Raw genomic sequence first — 15,169 nt, 5'->3', positions numbered from 1 at the left:
AACTGAGATCTATGCTGGTCCCTCGATCCCTCATCCCCAAGACAGTGGCTGCTCTAGAAGTGAGAATGCTGCCGGAGAGAAATACTGTCCTTCACTGCAGGTACACAACCAGTGGAGCCCCCAAAGGCCAGCCCCACCTCCTCCCTTTAGTAGGGACCCTATTCTTGCATGGGGTGAAACCAAAAGAAGCCAGAAGGCAAGGAAACCCCTGGCTGCATTCCATGGGGGGCACTGCGCAGTGGTGGGCAGCATAGAGAGGGAGACTGCAGGGCAAACGGAGGCTACCCAGCCCCAAGGATTCCCTGAGGCAAAGAGCACCGTGCACAGAAACAGCCTTTCACTGGACAAAAAGAGCCTCCAACAACTTCCCTCTAATTTGTTCATGGACGCACAGGATCAAGCCAACTTGAGCACCATGCTGAAACTCTCGGGAACTCTGTAAAGACCCCGGTGCCTATACATCCACTGACCCCTCCTCATCCCTTGCCAGGGGTCCTCCCAGACACCTCCAGGGTGCTCACCTTCTCACCCACCTGATCCTCACAGGAAGGAAAATTCTATGGTGGGAGACAGGGAAGAGGAGTTGACCCACGCCCCCCACTCCGTGCCCTGCAAGTCTTTGGGGACCCTCTCTCTTTCAGCATATCCTCCCAGTCACCTCCAAGGATGCCATTTTCCCTCCTGCGTTCCGGAATGCTCGACAGCAGTATTCGGGGGTGGCAGAAAGCTCCTCCAGTGCTTTTCTGCTGATACAGGGGAGACTGGTGCAGAGCTGGGCAGGCCTCTTGGCCCAGGGCTCTGAGACGCCCTTGGGAGTTGGGAGCCCCTTGGCCAGCAGCGGCCCTCCCAGGGCCCTCAGGCTGCTCCCCATCCCTCTCCCAGCTCTCCCTGTGCTGTTTGTTGAGCCTGTCGGTTGCTTGCTACAAGAAGATTCGAGAACTTCAGTGACTATAACGGAGGCTTCTTGCTGTAGTGTGCCTTAAGGACTGAGGAGCCCTTTCACACAGATTTATATCCTTTCCTCCCCAGAACAAGCCTGTGTTCCCCCATGTTCATTAAAGTGGGCAGTTGAACCAGGCTTGAATCATGCCCCATACCGTCTTTTTTTTTTTTTAAGAATGTAGCACTGCTGTCCTGTTGTTCATCAATTTGCTCACGAGGGCACCAGTGATGTCTCCATCGTGAGACTTGTTGTTACATTTTTGACATATCGAATACGACACAGGTAGCTTGCCAGGCTGTGCCATACGGGCGGGATACTCTCGGTAGCTTGCGGGGCTCTCCAAGAGGGACGGAGGAATTGAACCCGGGTCATCCATGTGCAAGGCAAACACCCTACCCGCTGTGCTATTGCTCCAGTCCATTTTAGAAGTTCACAATATGTGATTATATTTAATATTCAAACACCAATCCCACCACCATACACCTTCCCACCACTATATTTCGAGGGTTTCCATCCCGTGCCCCAATCCCTACCCCAAAAGCAGAACCAAAATTCTGTAATATTTCCCTATAAGGTTGTTTGCCTCCTCCTTTGAATCCCACCAAAAGTGGTGCGGTATTCTTGGAGTATGGGTAGGCCCTATGCAGTGTCGTGTAGCCGCAAATGCAGGGAAAGATTCACTCACGGGTGAAGTCCAGCCCGAGTGTGTGGAGAGTGGCCATGGGCAGGGCGGTGGTTGAGCTGTGGAGGATTTTGGCTACCAGGGACAGGTCCCTTGGGGGTGGGGAGGGATCTCACCTGCCCTTTGCTGGGGTGTCCAAGTGGAACAGTCTGGAGTAGGGTCCTGCAGCATGGTTATGGCGAGCGTCATGTTATGCTCCCTTCCGGGAGAGAAGGACATGTGATCTAGATGGTGGCTGATGACGAGATAATCTGGCGCCAGTCAGAGGCAGCTTATGGGCATGACTGCTGAGTCGCTGGAGACCGGGGGTGGGGGGTGGGAGGTCAAGGTTGGGGGGGATGGATATGGGCAGAGGATCTCCATTCCTGGTCCCATTGAACCCCCACCCCCTCTTTTTTTATTTTTAACTCCATAATGGCTGGAGCGATAGCACAGCGGGTAGGGCATTTGCCTTGCACATGGCCAACATGGGTTTGATTCCTCCGTCCCTCTCAGAGAGCCTGGCAAGCTACCGAGAGTATCCAGCCCACACGGCAGAGCCTGGCAAGCTCCCTGTGGCATGTCCGATATGCCCAAAACAGTAACAACAAGTCTCACAATGGAGACGTTACTGGTGCCCGCTCAAGCAAATCGATGAGCAATGGGATGACAGTGATGATGACAGTGAATGACAAAATGACTATCCGCCTTCCAGAGAGCATGAGCTGGAAACTAGATGATTTGGTGGATCTGTCCTCAAGGCCTTTAATTATTAATCGGGTTTCTATGTGGCTAACCTCTTCTCTGTGCCTCCTAATGCCGCCTAACCTCAGTGACACCGCTCTTCTGTGTGCCCAGCCGCCTTCTCCCCCACATGCCCTGCCACCTCCCCAGAAGGACACCCAGGCTTGCCTCCTGCGTGCCGGGATCCCTGGGCGGGGCCCTTTGTCTGTCATTCCACAGCCCAAGGTGTTGATTTGCTAGATGAAAGAATGAAGCGCCCCGTCCCGTTCCTTCAGGTCATTCACCCTAACCAGGTTTCAAGACTTCCAAAGTTAAAAATAGCCACATCTTGACTCAGCAGCTGGCCAGTGTCCAGGTTGCTCTTGGCTCTCAAGGTGAGGGAGGAAAGCGGGGCCAGGCGTACATGAAGCCAAGCGCCACGGGAGTGCCCTTTGCCCAGCAAATGTTCCAGACACACGTGCTAGGGGAAGCAACTGAGAAAGGCTCAGCTCTCGGTGTCCCCAGGAATCCTGAGTCCTGGAAGGCTCCAGTTCCTAGAATGGGACTCTTCCCCAAGAGACAGTGAGCAATTAAGGCTCTGTCTTTCTTCTTTTGTTCCTCTAGGAAACAACAGTGCACCGGCAAGGCCATTCGCTGGGGACAAGGTTTGCAGCGGGTTAGCCCTGCAAGCCTGAGCTCCCAGACAGCAGGGGTTTTGTATGCGATGGGAAGAGTCAGTGATTATCCAAAATACAGGGTCCATCCCACAGGTGGCGTGTGAGTGCTTAAAGGTGCTTTTGGGGGGGGTTGGTTTGGTTTGGGAGTCGTAGCCTGGCTGTGCTCTTGGCTTACTCTTGGTTCTGCGCTCAGGCATTACTTCTGGTGTTGCTATGGGGTGATGGGGATCAAACCGGGGTCAACAGCAGGCCAGGCAAGTACCATCTCTCAGCCCTCACCTGTGCCTTTGAGGCAACTGAATTCAAATCCCATTAAGCCCAAGTCTTCAATCCTTCTAGCACCTTCTTTGGAAAGTACAGTCAGAGCAACTGCTCTGTCACACAAAGCCCTCAAAGCAGGGTAAGACGCGCCACATTTGAGAATGAGAAACGTTCCGACACTCGAAAGAGAGATGTCCCTTCCCTCCCACCCCCACCCCACCTGCCCCAGGCCACCAGTGAGTGAGAAACAGAAATAGAACCTGGAACCTGTGTCCTGGGTTCCGGATGGTGTGGCCCATGACCTTGGAGTTGCCCCTGGGAAGGTCCTCACAGAGGCGGTCACAATGCATCCCCGCTTTGCAAGAGAGTGCTGCTTCAGAGAGGAGCCCGTGACCGTCCCCTCCAGAAGCAAGGCAGAAATGCAAGAGCCTGCCAGCAAAGAAGGGAAGCGAAGCATCCTGTGACAGGCTGGAGGCCGGGACATCTGAAGAGCCCCCAAATGTGGGGTGTTGACTCTTAAAAAAAAAAAAACAACTTTTTTTTTTAAAGCTTCTTGAAATTGTTTACATTTCCATGTTGGAGGTTAATACCCAAGATGGACACTCTTTTTGAAGCGCTCCTTTTGATTTTAATTTCTTAAAGTCCTCATTTGAACTCTGCTTTTTGTTTATATTATACCCATCCCACGATTTTCCTTTCTTTCCAGGTAACCTGATCCTCGAAAATGTACAGAATCCATCCATGCCCACTGCTTTTAATTAAACATCAACCCCGGGCCTTTCAACTGGGTCTTTTAGGGGGTTACATGGCTTTTTCTAAACGTTCTCATTTTTTTCCCCCTGAAATTACATCAAATTAAGTTCTCAAAAATGTATTTCTCTTCTTAATCTTTAAATAGCTAGGAATGAATTTTGGCAAAATTTCAAGAAAACCTCTCAAAGGGAAGCAGTCAGCTCTCCCCATTTTTCTTTTGAGCAGGGGAGGGGGGTAGAGTTCCTATTGGTCGGGGCCTGCACACGAGGCAGACCTCCAGGCATTAAACAGCCCACTGAGGCCCATAAACCCCAGGCTGGCTGCAGGGCCCACATCTGCGAGAAGGCAGCAGTGCTCACCCTGGCAGTAAGAGCCTCTCGCTTTTGTTCCTATAGCAGCAATACTGGAGGAAGCGAGGTCTCGGGAATGAGCCTTTCCTGGGCTGGCGGGTCTGGGCTCCCAGAAGGACCGAACCACCAACACAAACGGCAACTCGGACCTCGGGAACCGGAGAGGCCTGCAGTGGGCCCGGAAGCTGGGGTGGGAGCTGGAGATTTGGAGGAGGGGGACTGGGCGGGGGGATACTCAAGCTCCCCGGTTATCCAACTCAAAGGCGGAAGACATCAGCCTCCGCGGAGGAGATTCCTGATGGAGAAGTGGAGTAGGGAAAGTATTTAGGGAAATTCCACTGATGAATCATATAATTTTTTTTTCCTGGTCTGTCTCCTAGGGTTTCTGAAGATTTCATTATGCTCATAAGTGAAATTTTTAAAATGACTGGAAGAAGGTGCTTATTGAAACCTATAGCCCTCCATCCCCTGGCAGGCTTTGATTCAAAACATTCAAAACACATCCAAAAGCCTCGTCTTCCCTGAAGACAAGGGCTTTAATGTTTTTTTTAAGGAAAAAAAAGAAAGAAAAGAAAAAGAGAGAGAAAGGAAGAAAGAAAAAAACAGGTCCCTTATACCAGCCGGCTCCCTCCTCTTAAAGAAAAATGTTACCTAAAAATGAAGGTTTTGAAGCCAAAATATAGTAGCAGCCTTTAAAATCGGAGCCCTGCTCTTTGTTCAAGAAGAACAAAGAAGCACAATTCCCAGAACCCACAGCCATGTGGGCACACAATCGCAGAACAAGCACTGGCGTTGTAATCTAGGCCAGAGTCTTTATACTACAAACGAGGAAACTGAGGCCCAGAGAGGTAAAAGAATTTTAACAGCTAGCAGGTGGGCAGAGCTGACACTTGGACCAGGTGTCCAGAGTCTTGATCTTTTGGCATAAGAAGGAAAGAGAATCCTTCTGTTAGTTCCAGGGAGGAGAGGGCTGTTTAAAGGTGGGGGGGATTAACACCAGCCCTTGACCCTCCCAGCACAGCTGTGAGTATATACAATCGGGGCCGGGTTCAAGGTGAACATACAAACGGAGGGGAGAAACAGCACTTAGCCCTGCACTGGAAGGAACGCCAGCCTTTTATGCAACCATGTGACCAACACGAGTGAACATCCCCGTTTTAAAGGCCATGAAAACCATCCTGCAGGTGAACAGGCTCCAAACTACTGTGCAGGCTACAAAGATGGAAGGATCCTGATGGAAGCAGGTTTTACGTCTAGTTAGGAGTGTGCCTCAGTCCCCTCGGGAGCTCCTGCTCTATCTTTGTCACGGAGGCATCTAGACCAGTCCCTGTCCCTTGTCCCTCCTTGAGGCACAGCTATGGCATTCACCAGCCCATCAATCTCCTTCCTGCTCCCATGCCCCTCCCCAGAAGAGACACAGCTTTAGAGCTCACCATAGGACACGATCTTTCCTGTTGGTTCTGCCATTTTTAAAGGCACCTAACAGTGTAGGGATTTGGGGTCTCACTGTCTCCCTAGGTGACCCCAGGTGGGTGTGCTTTTGCTTCCCATACCCACACCTGAGGTTTCTCTTCAGAGAAGCTCTGGGCACACATATGCACACAAGGCCAAAAGTACTGGGAATTAACCTTCCTTTCTGAGCCCTTGGATGCCCGTCAGACAGGTATGGGGTACGCAATCCCACGGGAAATTCCTAGAGTAGTTCACACTGCAGAATGTCCCTACAGCCAAGCAAAGCTCCTTGCGGAAGGGGTCTGTCTGATGCTATATTCTCTCCACTCCACTCCAAGTATTTTATAATTAAACTCTTACAGGAAATTCATTCTCTTAGCATCTATTTCTTTTCTTTTCTTTGGGGGAGGGGAGTAGGGGCGGGAGTGGGAAGGACCACATCCAGAGGGACTCAGGAGTTACTCCTGACTCTGCACTCGGGAATCACTCACTCCTGGTGGGGCTCGGGGTGACCATACAGAATGCCAGGGATTGAACCCAGGTCAGCTGCAGACAAGGTAAGTGCCCTAGTCACTGTACTATCTCTCTGGCTCTATTTCTAAGAGGCAGGCCTGTTTCATGTCTTTATCCCTTGCAACTGGTTTATTGAGATTGTCCTATGGTTGTCTTTTGTTTTGGAGGGAGTAGTGGTGGGGCCTTAAGACAGCTGCTCTCAGGGGCTGGAGCCATAGCACAGAGGGTAGGGTGTTTGCCTTGCACGCAGCTGACCCTGGTTCTATTCCCAGCATCCCATATGGTCCTCCGAGCACCTCCACCTCCAGGAGTAATTCCTGAGTGCAGAGCCAGGAGTAACCCCTGTGCATCACTGGGTGTGACTCAAAAAGCAAAAAATAAAAATAAAAAGATAGCCGCTCTTCAGTGACTTCAGCTCTCCTTTGGTCTTTTGTATTTTCTTGGAGCACATTTCCATTCAGGTTTATCAGATAAAAGATGTCATTGATCATAAATGTCACCACAGGGTGGGAAGAAACCATGTAAGGATCAGTGGACCCAGAGGTAAAGTATTTTCCATCCCTGTCCTAGAAGAGACAGCCTCAAGGAAAGGGGTCTGTCTGCCTTTAGTCTAAGCCTCCAGTTTAACCCAAAAGGAGCCCAGATGGCTGCATACAAATTCAGTCTACTCTCCCAGCCAGTTAGTAACAAAACACACATGAACCAGAGTATTCTTTCTGCAGATACCCCACTGGCAATTGTGGTAGCAGTGAGGAACTGATAAAAGGGAGTTCCTAGGTCCATCTCACTCTACTCTGTTGGAGTGACAGGGCTGGAGAGTGGGCACGCAGGTCACAGAAGATCTGGGATATTTTTTTTCTGCAAGTCAACTCTGCTCATAATCAGCTCAACTTGAAGTTGGGCAAGTGTGAAAGCATTTCTAGGTGACCTATAAAATCAGAGGCTGGGGGCAGGCCAAGGGCAGGCTGACACACCAAGCCCAGAGGCAGGTATCAAAGCTGATATCATAAAGCAAACTGGTATCAGAGGTCCAGAAATGAAAGCTATATCTGATACATAAGAGCGTGAGATCACCACAATGGTCCTGAAGGCTTTTTCTCCTGAGTCCGTCCTATACCTCTGCAGTTCTGCTTAGGTGCAACTGACAGAAAGTATGTGAGCTTCATTAAGTGAACAAAAGTAAGGTTCCCATTTCTCTTTCCCCAAAGAAAGTTCAGCTCTGGCTTCTCTCGCCATAGACTAGTTTCACTCTCCTTGAACTTTATGTAAGAGCAATTCTGCAGTATGGGTGCTTTGGCGTCTATTTTACTTTGCTGCTCGTTACATTTATGAAATTCAATTTGCACACCCAATTTGAGTAGTTTTTAGTATTTTGCTCATATGACAGAAACTCTCTGAACATTCATGTACGTGCCTTGGTGAACTGCTGGAGATAGACCTGGCAGTTCATAGGCGAGACATATATTTACTACCAGAAGTCTTTTCACCTGTTTTCCCAAGCGATCAGGCCTGTTTACAACTTGATCAGCTTCAGGAAGAGTTCTGTTTAGTCTGAATTATTGTTAAATCTTGGCATTAATCACCTTTTCTTAAGTCACCCTCATGGTTGCGGGGGGAAGGGCGGGTTGGGCAGGGACGGGGGCAATATATCACTGAAGTTTCAAATGCCATCTTTCATCTAGTGGCCAACAGGGATCTTGAAGGTGTGATATTTCCCACATTTGCCACAGTGCAGATGACCTGGAGATGACCTGACACAGAAACTTACTCTGAAATCAAAACAACAATGACATATCATCTCATATCAAAAATGAAGGAAAAGAATAATAGTGGCATAGATGTGGAGAAAGTGGGAACCTTCACCCACTGCTGGTAAGAATGTTGACTAGTTCAATCTTTTTGGAAAACATTATGGACAATCCTCAAAAAACTAAAACTTGAGCTTCAATAGGACCTAGCAATTCCCACTTCTGGGCATCTACCCCAAGGACCCCCAAACTCATAAAAAGATGTTTGCACTTCTGTGTTCGTTGCAGCACTAGTCACAATAGCCGAAATTGAAAATAGCCCAGGTGTCCAAGAATAGATGACTAAATAAAGAAACCATGGTACATATACCATACTAGTTGGCTACATATATAGATCATGCAATTTGCCACAATGCAGATGACCTGGAGAGTATCACACTGAGTGAAGGCAACCAGAAGAAGAAGGTCAGATACAGAAAGATCTTTCTCATATGTGGGATATAAAGTATTAGGAGAATAACAAAAGGACAAAAGCAAAAGAATCTAAGAACTGATCTAAATGACTGAGCTGTCCAAGACAGTGAGATATGAGGCGGGGGGAATGGGGGTTGATTAGGGGAATGAGGGGGTCTTTGAGACAAAGGTTGAAGGAAATAAATTGTGTGGGGTGTGAGCAGGAGATGTGTCACTGGGATGTTATCTTCATGAAACCCTGTCATGATAGCACTGTGGCACTGTAGTCCCGTTGTTCATCGATTTGCTTGAGCAGGCACCAGTAATGTCTCCATTGTGAGACTTGTTATTACTGTTTTGGGCATATCAAATACGCCATGGGGAGCTTTCCAGGCTCTGCCGTGTGGGTGGGATACTCTCCATAGCTTGCTAGCCTCTCCGAGAGGGACGGAGGAATCGAATCTGGGTCGGCCACGTGCAAGGCAAATGCCCTACCCACTGTGCTATCGCTCCAGTCCAGAATTTATAAAATAAAAAGAAATTTAACCCTGATCATCCAGGCAACTCTCTGGATATTTACACACAGAGATGACCCTGGATACGAGAAAACATTTAAGGGTTGCAACCAGCAAAGCTTGACCGTGAAACCATGAGGGAACTGATGGTCGCAGGGCTCCAACACTTCCCTGAATTCTCAACAGCCACACTCTGGCCCAGAATCTCTCCCTGGAGGTGGAACCTGAGATGTTTCCTCCAGATCAAACTTCAGCCAAGCGCTCATCTCCCCCAGAACTGCTGAGGAAGCCAAACTGCCCACCAGGTTTGGCCAAGGGAGACTGTGAAGATAGATGAAAACTGAAAACAATGCCCAGAGTGGATCGTATGCAGATCTATGTAAATCAAACATAAAAGTCAGAATGCAAACCTTCCAGCGATAATGCTCTCCAGCTGTCCAACACGACGATCTCCATCCCGGAGACCACGGGGGCACTGTGGGACCAGCAGGCAGCAGAGTTCAGTGAGGAGGGTATGGTTTTCCTCTTCCCTTTAATCTGGGAGCATGAGTTCACTGAGTCCCTGGGGATCCATAAAATATGGAAGTGGGTTGCTTTTTTTTGGTACAGAGTTGTCCATTTCTATTCAAGTAAATGTAGCAGAGCTTCTTCCGGTTGGGCTAGAGCTTTCAGAGTCAACAGCCCAGAGGAAGCCACTCTCCGGGGTGCACACTTACTACAGAGGTAGGATGGCCTGGGTGGCTGTAAAGCGGGCATCAGAGGCAGCACTAGTCATCTAGTCTTGTGGCATTGTCACTTTTAGCTAACTATGGGGCCAGTCACTTCCTCTCCGGGAACCCCCGTGTTTCCATCAGTAGTGTGAACGGAGTGGACAGGGATCACCTCCTAGGTAGCTCTCCTATCTAAGCTGCAGCTCTTCTAAACTAGATTCTAGGCGAGGTCCCCGCACCGTAACTGTGAATCAGAGGGAGTGGGTCTGCCAAGAGGCAAACGAATCCATTCCCATGTAGGGCAATTAGAGCTGGGCCGTTCCTGCCACACGTCTGAGATGATAGCGAGCCCGACCCAGACTCTGCACTGTATAATTGAGCATTAAGACACAACAAGGGCTCCGCTGCGGCATAATAATGCATGCCTGGCTGATTTATTAAGCATCCGACTTAGAAGTGCATTGTTCCAGAATGCCTCCGAGTGCAGGCAGCGCTCCACGAAAAACACTTGTGGTGCAGGCAGTTGTGTTCAGATCCTGTTACATCCCGCAACTTCCAACTTCCCCATCCCTCTGCTGCAGTCTTGACCGCCCTTCCCATCCTGTTCAGAAGTCTGGCTGCTCTGGCTTTGATTACCTCGCTGCCTGGGCCAGTTCTGCGCAGTCTATGGCGCCCCCTATGGGCGCTAGGTTTAACACACGCCAGCTCGGCAACCTCAGCCGGAACCCAGGCTGTAAGTAAGACCTCTAGCCGTGAGACCTAGCAGAAGACAAACAGAAAGAAAGAGACGTGTGCTTCTTTCTTGCAATCTGTTCCCGGACCCCGCTCTACTCGCCACATTTATATTTATTGCTATTTTTATGGTCTTTATCTTCCCCAGTTAGACTTTAAGAACTTTATCTGTTTTGTTCTTTATGAAACCCCAGCAGCTCAAGTGCCGCCTGGTATTAAAGAAGCACTCGGTAATATTGCCGAAGAAAGCATCGATTCGCTCACTCAATAAATATGCCAGGTGGTGGCAAGGGCTATTGAGGAAAGTAAAGCCAGATAGAGGGAGGGGTTGCTAGCAGAAGGACAAGGATTGATGTTTCAGATAATGGCATTGAAGGAAGTGAGAATGAGCCCTTCTTTTCGGGAAAGGATGTTCTGGAACAAATGTCAGGACCCAAATAAGAGGTGTGGACAGTTTGTAGATATCAGTGGGATTGAAGCAGATGGCAAAAATCAAAGGTAAGAAAGGTCAAGAGGTACCAAGAGCAAATCACCAGGAGCAGAGGTCAGCTCAATGCATGGCTATCCTTCCCCAACCCGCCCCCCCCCACTCGTGCACACACACATACACACACACACACACACACACACACACCCCGCCTCAAGCACCAACTTAGAGCAGTGTCTGGAACACAAAATTTGGGTGGGAAACAACCATGCCTTCTCATTTACCTATTGCCCGGGTTGCTTTTAGCATACTGCAGAATTGAGCCTTTGCCACAGAGATCCACAAAGTACAAAGTATTCACACTCTCAGGACCTTTTCAGAAACAGGGACAGATGGGTGACACGATGAAAGGACTCACAGTGGAAAAGTATCAGAGTGAGTGCTAAGCAAAGGAGAAATTGTAGAGGTGGGAACAGGGAAATCAAGTCAGAGGTGTGAAATGAAGATGCCTTGGCCTAGAAATGTAATCAGATTAGAAGATGTGCAGGCAACGGTTTTCACAGGACTGGTAAGCCGCCATGTGTTTGGCCCTGATAGATTTTGGCCATGAGCAAAATGGTGTTATGTGAAGCAGTTGGGGAAAATCAGCATTGTTTCCCAAGGCCGGAGAGAAGCCATAACCATGATGATAATCATAGTGCAAAAATCTGGTTCCCTCTTCCAGTGATGTCATGGTAACAATTCTGGACTCTGACTGGTAGGCAGGCAAGACCCTGGTTCGCTTCCTGTTGGTGGCAGCTCGGGGTGTTGGTGCTATTTTCTTATTGGCTGTGCTTAGACAAGCTCAAACGGTCTGGGAAATGAAGTTATAAGACAAAAGGACCACAGGCATGTCAATCCTTGGAGCCTAGGGTTGTTGACCAAAGACTTAAGATGTCCAAGGCTAGACAAAAAGGTGGTGCCAAGAGGATTCACTCAAAATGCAGAGATAAGGGTCCCATAGACCTGCAACCAAGCCCCCGTGACCGAGCCTGTGAATAAAGCTTCACTTCCTACCATTCTTCTCTGCACACAACATATAGACTGTGTTTCCCCATCCACTCTGTTCTTCAGCACCCTTAACAGCCCTGGAATTTGAGAGGATCTCAGTGAGATCACCAAGAAGTGCCCAAAAGTCTCAGTGGAAAAGGGAATAGAAGAGGAGTTAGAGGGCAGCCTGCCCCAGACTTGAAGCTCCTAATTACAGCTGTGTGACACGGGATTTGTGACTTAACCTCTCTGCTTCAGTACTCTTACCTAATGAATGTGAGAAGGTGGTGGAATAGCCATGATGAGCACATGCAATGCCAAAGAAGCCACTGGCCCCTATCAACAGCTGCTGTTGACAGGACAAAATTACATGATAGCAACAGTAAGCTTTGTATTAGTTGTGTAATCCTGATAAGCAGGAATAACCATCTGCAAAATGAGAAAAACACCTCCTGCATCACAGGAGTAGAGATCAGAGCACTATTTGAGAGCAAATAACAGACATAAAACCCTGAGCATATTGGCACAGCATATTTGCATAGACAGCACACACTTTTATAACTTGCAAATGGTTCCAAAGTCCTGATATCCAGACTTATTAGAGATGCAGTAAAGTGTCCTCAGGTCCACAGAAGGCCAAGACCAAGGATCAGGAGGGGAATCAGGATGGGTGGCACATACAGGGGCCTCCACCCACCACAGAGGAGGCCTGGCAAGTCCAGGTCAAGCCAGGATGTATAAGCTCCAGGGAACTTTAACCTTGAGTCAGTCCATCCTTCCCTGGCAAAAGCCAGACTTGTGTGAATAGTAAAGGGCCAGAAAAGTTGTGCTGGGTAATCAGGATTCTCTGGGAGGAAGATGTGAAGATTCCTAGTTCTGTCTGCCTCTGCCTCCTCAGCCCTTCTGCCATCCCTGACAGGCACATATCGGCGAGGTGAGAGGACCGTCAGCCTACACGTGGCGAGTGCCTGAGAACTGAAAGGCTTTGTGGAATCTTCAGACTATGAGAAGTGATGGGAGCTGCTGGGATTCTAACAGGTCAGACAACAAGTCGTTGACCCTCTATGAGTCCATGTCCTCATCTGAAAAACATGGGCATGGTCTTTATCAACTGCTTAAGTTTAAATTATTGAGTACAATAGGTAAGGTGCTTTAAATTATGTACGTGGCTGACTAGAGGTTCCATTCTGGCAGCCCATATGCCCACCCCCCACCCCCATCCCACCGCAGGCCCTGCCAGGAGTGATCCAGGAGTAAGGCCTGAGTGTGTCTCAAAAAACAATACCGAAAATATTTCCAAATGCATATAACATTTAAGAATAAGTAGAGAATCAATTAGGAACAAATCTCTACCTAGTGTTTCACAAGCTCCAGCTCAGAGACAGCAAAATGGAGAGTGGGGAGAGATGTTAATATGCGCCCCCGCCAACCAAGCCCAAATGGCCTCAAAGTCAGTGAGAGAATCCAGATGCCTGACCTTCAATGCAAGGCATCAGACCTTTGTCATCACGGGGAGCTTGTGAGGGTGACAGGTATGGGCACCTCCAGGTAGGGTAGTGGGTGCTCCTGGAGAAAAGGAAAGGCCTCTGAGCATCCGCTGGGATCCTGATCTGCAACAAGCGTGGTTTCCCAAGGAGACCTCAGACAATGACACATAGAGAGTGACCCGGGAGGAATCTCCGTCCCCCGGAGAGAGCTCCCCACTCTCCAGCCCAGCCCAGCTCTGGACCGCGAGTGCGCTAGAATTAGCAGCGTCTGCAGCCCGCTGCTCCCCATGGGATGTTATCTAAGCATATTCATGGTGGGTGCCAATCGGACTCATCACAGGGACTCCACAAATGTCTCCACCTGAAGCCTCATTTCTAGCAGGGCTGGCTTCTATGTCCTGCTCTCTGGAGGCAGTGCTGGGTCATGTGACCTGCTCTGGTCAATGGATAGCAGGGAGGAGGCAGTCCAGGAAGGGTAAATCTAAGGAAAGTAGGTCCCCACTCACCCACCTGATGCTTCAGAGCTCCTGCCCCCTGTCTTCTGCACCCCAAAACCCTTCACATGGAACAGTCTCACAACCTGGCCCCAAGGCTCATGCTTGGGACAGTCAGAATCACTTCCTTGTTGGCCAACAGCCCTGTGGGCTAGATGCTATATGTTGTTTCTTTTGTTTCTGGGATATTGAGCTTGCTTATTATATAACAACAATAAATACTACTAATAAATGATTGGGGAGGCATTTCGGTGTGGGGTCCCAGTTAGCAGTGCTTATGGGCTACTCCTAATAACGTGCTCAGGAGTCACTACTGGTGGTGCTCAAGGAACCATATGCAATGTTGGGATTTGAACCAGGGCCAGTCGCACGCAAACACCTTCACCCTTGTCTTATCACTCTGGTCTCCTTGTATATAATTTTTTTTCAGAGAAGTGCTTTATTGATCTTGCACCTGAATTTAAGGAATTTCTTTTCTTAATTTTTTAAATTGTTTTTTAATTTACTAAATCACTGTGAGACAGTTACAAGCTCTTGTACCTAATTTGATAGATGGGGAAAGCAAAGCTCTGAGAGGTGAGGTAACTTCCTTGAGGTCAGTCAGCATGGAGATGGCAGAGAGAGTGTAGAACCCACATCTTCCAGGTGAATGAAGAACAGATTCTAGCCCAGCAAACCACCTGCTACCTGTCTGGTGTCACAAGAGGTGCATCTTTAGTCAAGCTGTGTAGAGAGTCACCAAACAAATAAAAAGCCACCGAGAAGTCCTGTGCCCAGCTAGTAGCCACCGAAAGTGTTTACTGGGAGGGAGAGAAGGGGCTGCTTTGTCAGGGAGGGGCAAGCTGTTTCCTCTGCCCTCAAGAATGTGCACAGATCCTAGCTGTTTTTCTCTCAGTCTGGGTTCACAGTCACAAGGGGTGGGGGGTGTTCCAGAGACACTCCCAAAGCCGGGGCCAGCACAGAACCCCCTGTGTAGTTGTAAGTCATGACTTCTTATGGAATAAGATTTAGCTCACGCCATGGGATCTGACCCTCACTTCCAGACAGGACCATTTCAAGAGGCCCCAACAGACCCCCACTCTGCACGCTGCCCCTGCGTGTGCCAAAGCAAGGCTTCTCACACTGTGCAGAAAAGGAGGCGATCCAATCCCACCTCATCTCGGAGTTTTCCGCCCTCATGCAAAATGACTTTTTGTAGCTCACACGATGCTGTGAATTTACAGAAATACCAGCTTCCCCTC

This window comes from Sorex araneus, chromosome X (assembly GCF_027595985.1).
Source record: "Sorex araneus isolate mSorAra2 chromosome X, mSorAra2.pri, whole genome shotgun sequence".
In the NCBI taxonomy this organism is placed as follows: domain Eukaryota; kingdom Metazoa; phylum Chordata; class Mammalia; order Eulipotyphla; family Soricidae; genus Sorex; species Sorex araneus.
This window is presented reverse-complemented; position numbering follows the sequence as displayed.